The sequence below is a fragment of the Salmo salar genome, chromosome ssa17 (genome assembly GCF_905237065.1).
Source record: "Salmo salar chromosome ssa17, Ssal_v3.1, whole genome shotgun sequence".
Taxonomy (NCBI): domain Eukaryota; kingdom Metazoa; phylum Chordata; class Actinopteri; order Salmoniformes; family Salmonidae; genus Salmo; species Salmo salar.
In genome coordinates this window covers 66,611,370-66,618,643 of record NC_059458.1, presented here as the reverse complement: position 1 = coordinate 66,618,643, position 7,274 = coordinate 66,611,370, and the positions used below count along the sequence as shown (strand labels likewise).

Below are 7,274 nucleotides of genomic sequence, written 5' to 3'. Positions count from 1 at the left end.
CTCAAAACTAGGCAGCAACATGCAGTACAGAAAATGCTATACAATTTAAAACATAGTACCAATGATGCAACAACTTAATTAACAATGTAACACTCACAAAAAGTAACCCGGGGTGTATTCACTAGGAACCACACAGAGGAAAACGGAAACAAACGGACCCATTTGAATTTGTCCAACAGAAACTCATTTTTTTTTGCACAACTTTTTGCTAGGGTGTGCAACTAATGAATACACCCCTGGATTGTATGATTTACACTCATTTCAATAAGTTAATTCACTCAACCTTCAAGTTATTGTAAAAACATGGCACTTATTTGAGACAAAGCATTCATTTGTAAGACCGCCAAAAAACTACAAAAGTAAAAACTTTTGGCTGCATTTGAAACATTACACCTTATGATTAAACTTGCAAATCCATGCAATCAAACCTATTACAATCCAATAGAATAGTTAGTGTCAACTATGTGATTAACAGATATGAAACATGTTCTTGACAGCAGTGGGAAACAGGTTCCACAAATAACTAAATGAATACCATTTCAAATAATTCAGTTTGTCCCCAACAGAAAATGTACAGATATAAAAGTAGTGTTACATTTACCAGCATTATTTCCTTACCAGTTATAAGATGCAATCAACGAAATCCAAAACAATACGTCATTTGTTAAAAGACTGTCAACACAATAAGTGTGTTACATTTCATTTAAGGTATAGAAATAAAGTGTAATGCTTACTCATCAAAAGAGATTCCTCTTCAAGCTTAATATCCAGCCTAAACTTCTATTTACAGTACCTAAATCAACTCTACCTGAGAAAACTAGATACCAAAACCAGCCCTGAATAAATTCAGTTAGATCCTATGCCTGTTAGTTTTAGATTAATGTTGGTGAAACATTTCACACATTCCCCACTGTGTAGATTTCAACAAAATCAAAAGGTTTTCCTGACAGGCATCAGCTAAGGAAAGCAGAAAATGCTCTCATTCACCAGAAATAAACCCTTGAGGCACCTGGGTAAGTGCATCTCTCCTTGTTAGAACAAAACAATTGTTACTATCATACCACTAGCATCTAGTGTTGATGAGAACATACTATAGCCTACAAACTAGTGCAAATGCATTCCTGAAGCCGGAGTCATAAGAATGCTTGAAAAGCAAAGCCTCGTAAGAGTAACATCACTAAAAGATAACACTAACTAGGCCTACATCAAATCAAAATAGTCATTTCATCCCATGTAAAGCACAAACAGTCCTGATAATCACCTGGCAAAAACTTACTGTATATCCTGTCTTGGGACAAAACTATTGCCAAAACTGTGGAAAATGTTGGCATAACGAAGAACAAACGCGCTTGTTAAGGCGACAAGGATCCCTACTGCCCAATTCCAAAATCAACCTCTAGGCCCATCCCCTATGTAGTATGCCCTTGTGTAGACCAGGGGCATGTTCAGCAGGGTTGAACGTTCAGATATAAATATGCTATGTAGATCAAACATGCCTCTGACATGTAGAATAAGGAATCACATAGGCTCACTTCAATCTGTAATGTTCAAGAACATTTAGCAACCGAACATAGCCCTGGAATGACCTTACCCTCTTATTGGTAAGTGGAACACTTATACCTGGAATTGCTTATAATTAATCCAATCCTTTCAGATCTACAAATGCATGGCGGGGGTAAGGTTTGATTTTGGATTGGGTCTACCACCACTCATTACATTCCTTTTCCCCCCCTAGAAAATGGAGGAGAAGTGCTGGAGGAAGACTACGGGATGGTGCTTCTGGAACTCCTTGACCAGCCTCCTCCTCTCCTTGACAGACAGGGCCTTGCTCAGGCTGATGTCCCTGATCAGCTGCTTCAGGCTCTCCAGGGTGGCCGCCTCTCGCTGGTCCTCATACTGCTGCAGCGACACCTGCTGGCAGAACGTAAACACTGCAACACAGGATGAAGAGAAGGGAGTCAATACAGGGGTGTATTTATTAGGGAACGCATCACGGAAAACAGAAATTAGCTTCTCATTGGTAGTTTCAGTCATTTTTCTTTCATTTCGTACCTAGTGAACACGACACTGATGGTGGTTTATTTCATTACTGAAGATTAGGGACGACTCACTATTTTATGTAGTACTGTTATAATAATAGCATAACCACAAAAGGGCATATACTGTAGATCACCAAGTCCTAAAATGATGTATCAAGTGGGGCTGAATGTACTCAAGTTGAATTGAACTCACAATGTTGTTCGGATCTCTTCCTTGCTGCAGGATTTGCAGCGTTCTCCTCATAGCATCAATCAGCGATGTGGGGGTCTATTTCCATTATGGATAGAGAAGGGTTGATAATAGGTTACTTTATTCACATAAACAAATCATATACATGCTGCACTTAATGTATCAGGCAATGTCAGAAATACGCCAAACAAATTGAAACTACCGTTGTAGTACCTCCTCCCTACCGTTGTAGTACCGCCTCCCTACCGTTGTAGTACCTCCTCCCTACCGTTGTAGTACCGCCTCCCTACCGTTGTAGTACCTCCTCCCTACCGTTGTAGTACCGCCTCCCTACCGTTGTAGTACCGCCTCCCTACCGTTGTAGTACCTCCTCCCTATCATTGTAGTACCTCCTCCCTACCGTTGTAGTACCTCCTCCCTACCGTTGTGTACCGCCTCCCTACCGTTGTAGTACCGCCTCCCTACCGTTGTAGTACCTCCTCCCTACCGTTGTAGTACCTCCTCCCTACCGTTGTAGTACCGCCTCCCTACCGTTGTAGTACAGATTACACTCTTGAGAATAGGGTGCAGTATTAAGTCTTCAGATGCCTGACTTTAAAAAGGCAAGGTGTCCAAATCCTGATTATAAAGCCTCCCTCTGTAGCTACTATTTCTTTTCAACAATGCGGCCCTAAACTTGTTTATTTTGGGATTGGAGGACTGCGGGCGAGGGTCTGTCAGAAGAGGGCCAGGGAAGAGGATCAGGGATTTCATGTGCCTACCTTAAAGAGCTGAGTGTGGTTGTCCATCAGACACAGCAGCAACCTCTCGCTCTGGGTACGAGATAGCTCTTTATTCTGCATGATGGCCTTCAGAAATGTCCTGCTGATCAGGGCCCTGTTGTCTGTCTGGACATATTGAGTGGTCCGTCACACAGTGGACCACCAGTGTTACCACTTTGGCTGAAGCAAAAACCTACACCCACAGCCGCCATCGCAGGGTATGATTGGCCCACCACTGATGTATTTATCATTGGGCCCTGACCCATTATTTGAGAAACAATAGTTTTCAAATGGTGTGTGTGGAGTGAGATTACCTGTTTGTGCAGACGGCAGGCATCTGGATGGGCTGCTGTGGACATGAAGGCCAGGAGCCTCCTCAGCTCATCTCTCCCAGCAGGCTCCAGCAGATGCACACACAGCTGATAGGCCCTGACAGCATCAAGCATCATCCACCTTCCCACAGTCTGAGAACGCACACACAGGAAGAGTGAAAATAGGGAGAGAGTGGGTGGGAGTGTATGTCAAAGAGACATGTACAGACACAGGGGTCTAACATGATGAAAACACTATATCACACAACACCCCACAATAATTCCTCAACCAGCCAGTCTCACCCAGCAGGTCCAGTATGACCGTGTGGATGTCCAGGTAGCGTCCGGTGAGCAGTGGGGACCTCTCCTGGCCTCTGTAGTGCTTGGCCATGGTGTCAAACAGCAGTTTCTTCTGGCTGGCCAGCCTCTTTGCCTCCTTGCATTTACATTTACATTTAAGTCATTTAGCAGACGCTCTTATCCAGAGCGACTTACAAATTGGTGCATTCACCTTATGATATCCAGTGGAACAACCACTTTACAATAGTGCATCTAAATCTTTTAGGGGGGGGTTAGAAGGATTACTTTATCCTATCCCAGGTATTCCTTAAAGAGGTGGGGTTTCAGGTGTCTTCGGAAGGTGGTGATTGACTCCGCTGTCCTGGCGTCGTGAGGGAGCTTGTTCCACCATTGGGGTGCCAGAGCAGCGAACAGTTTTGACTGGGCTGAGCGGGAACTGTGCTTCCTCAGAGGTAGGGAGGCGAGCAGGCCAGAGGTGAATGAACGCAGTGCCCTTGTTTGGGTGTAGGGCCTGATCAGAGCCTGAAGGTACGGAGGTGCCGTTCCCCTCACAGCTCCGTAGGCAAGCACCATGGTCTTGTAGCGGATGCGAGCTTCAACTGGAAGCCAGTGGAGAGAGCGGAGGAGCGGGGTGACGTGAGAGAACTTGGGAAGGTTGAACTCCAGACGGGCTGCGGCGTTCTGGATGAGTTGTAGGGTTTAATGGCACAGGCAGGGAGCCCAGTCAACAGCGAGTTGCAGTAATCCAGACGGGAGATGACAAGTGCCTGGATTAGGACCTGCGCCGCTTCCTGTGTGAGGCAGGGTCGTACTCTGCGAATGTTGTAGAGCATGAACCTACAGGATTGGGTCACTGCCTTGATGTTAGTGGAGAACGACAGGGTGTTGTCCAGGGTCACGCCAAGGTTCTTAGCACTCTGGGAGGAGGACACAATGGAGTTGTCAACCGTGATGGCGAGATCATGGAACGGGCAGTCCTTCCCCGGGAGGAAGAGCAGCTCCGTCTTGCCGAGGTTCAGCTTGAGGTGGTGATCCGTCATCCACACTGGTCTCTTCTGTGGTACTGCCTTGCTGGAGGAGGTGCTCCCCCGCCAACACGATCAGCTGGTCAGGGAAGAGCTCCAGGCAGTCGGCAGCTGCCACCAGCCATGCGTCCAGCCTACAGTGTCACAGGGAGAGGAAGCCAACTTCAGGGCCTTCTTTTAATGTCAAAAGAGCTTAAATATAATGGTAGGTTGTTAATGTTTTGACCAGCGGTTGGAGCCAAATTAAATATTCCTATCTTTTTTCGTTCCAGTTTTCCGACCAGAAAAGTTTGGAACCGGTTCAGATTGTTCCTTTTCATTGGGTGAAATCAACAGTTTTTACAAAATAGCTCATTCATTTACTCAACACATTAGCATTGATAGAGAAGCTTGCTATGGAAGCATAAGCTAGTTGTTTACATGTTGATTGGTCAGATATTTCAGTCGCATCTTGAGCCTGCACCGGTGGGGGGAGAAAGAGAGAGACCAGCTTGGCTTGAAGCACTGAACATCATGTCATGAACTGGAATGTGTTTAGGCTATTACTAGCATTAAAACTTTATATCAAATTATATACTAGATATTAAGAATATTTTTGGAACAAAAAGAACATTATTAACCCATTCTAAAGATTTGAAAATAATGTTTCTGTTCCAGAACACAAGATCACTTTCATTCCCAGTTCAGTTTCCGTTCCTCAAATGACTTTTTCAGTGTTCTGTTCCATAATCCGGTTCCAATCCCTGGTTTTGACCAACAAAATAATGCTTACAATTCCTAGTATCTTTTCCATGAAATCATATGGCGGCTGGTTAGGTACTAACTCGGGAAGGTTGGTGGTCTGGGGCAGCTCACGGTCCAGGCAGGTGTTGGAGATGACCAGGTCCTGGTGGTGGCTCTACAGCAGCTGCAGGGTGGCAGCCTGGAGGTGGGGCTGGGTCCCCCGGGTCGGAGACGCCAGGATGCAGTCCAGCACGGGTAGCTCCACCGTCTGCAGCAGCTGAAGCAACGTCCACTGCTTCCACACCTCCTCCACCACTGAGGACAGAGGAGGGAGAGAGGGGGTATAGAATGACAAGCAAGAGTGGGAAAGAAAAAAAGAAAAAAGTACATGAACTTTTCCAATATAGTAATTTCCAACATGGCCAGGTGGAGACAGCCAGGCTTTGTCATCTCACCTGTCTTTGAAAGGAACATGGTGGTGGGGGCTTTGGTAATGGCCTTAGGGAGGGAGGGCTGCAGGTTGATGGTCTTCAGCAGCCTCTCTACCCTCCGGTCTGAGGGGCCCAGCGCCAAGGGGTTGGAGATGGTCCTCAGCTCACTCAGTCTGCAGAGAGAGAGCAGTGACGATGTAGTGAGGTATAGTAAAACCGTGTGTGAGAGAAACCAAAAGAATAAGAATGTATGTGTGTGCATGTTTGTGACTCAGACAAACCTAGAGCCTTTCTTCCTCTTCCTCACTAAGTCCTCGGGGGCCATGTTCTCTGTGTCCCCATCCTTCCCAGCCTTCCTGGCTGAACCGGGCAGCGAGCCACAGTCCTGGAAACGGTAGAGGCTGCAGCCCGTGTCCTCGAAAGTGGCCTTCTTTGTCCCGGCGGAACAGCTTGGTCCCCACCGCCTCAAACACCTTGGCCTCCATGAGCGCCTGGCAGAGCCTGGCGGCCTTGAGGTGTGACACCTCGCTGGCACAGAAGAAGACGTTCTGCATCAAGCAGCTGAGCACAGCGTCTACTGCGTCCGAGCCCGTGAAGCAGTCAGGGTGCACACACAGGTGGTGCCGCCGTCGTCACACCTCCACCTGTGTATGCAGCGCCTGGATGATGTTGTGCCACAGCTGTGTAGCATGGAAGGGCCCAGAGAATCCTATGTGATGACACATTCAGGTAGTAGACTCAGTCATAGTTCATCAACAGTATGGCGACTGCATGCAAAATAAAAACACCACGACAGAGTTCAAATCTGCCAAGACAGCCACTGTTGGCTCTTGTCAGTTCAGATTTCTTTGGTGGGGGTTGTTGATTTTTGTGGGATGTCGTCACATTGCTGAATCTAGTTAGTTAGCTACCCTTCACTTCAATATTAATAACACACCTCTAGTATGGTCGTTTAACTTAAGTTTACTCACAGTTGTGTAAAAGATAAGGGTTGTGGCCATAAGCCATTAAAAACATGACATGTAGCTAGCTAAGTTAGAATGTAATGTGTTTATAAATGGCTTAGTTAGCAGTTTAACTAACGGCGTTAACTAGCTAGGCTAGCAAGATGAGCTAACACAGCTTTGTACGCTGGCTGTGTTTTTGGATATAAAAACAAAAAACAAAAAGTTGAAAGCATGTTACGGTTTATAGCCTAAGGATGTTCATGTCAATTTCTCACCTGGTTGAACATTTTCACGAAGGCTCCGTGTTTGACTGTTCAATCGTCTAAACCTCTGAGTTAAATCAGCCGCCATTGTGAAAAAGGATGTGACGTAGATTCTTCTTCGATGAGGTTTAACGGCAGTTGGCATCCAATAAATGTTGCATTACCGCCACCAACTAGACTAGGGTATAAATCCCTTATACTTTGAGTGGAAAATACATTAAAGAAAATACCCTGCCATCTAACCCTACACATTAAAAACCCACCACGCTATTCAAACCTATCTG

At 45.9% G+C, this 7,274-nt stretch overlaps 1 pseudogene; it reads right to left on the bottom strand.

The window, feature by feature from the left end:
- Positions 1–1,731: 1,731 nt before the first annotated feature.
- Positions 1,732–6,505, bottom strand: LOC106576456 (DEP domain-containing protein 7-like; annotated as a pseudogene).
- Between the last annotated feature and the right edge of the window lie 769 nt (positions 6,506–7,274).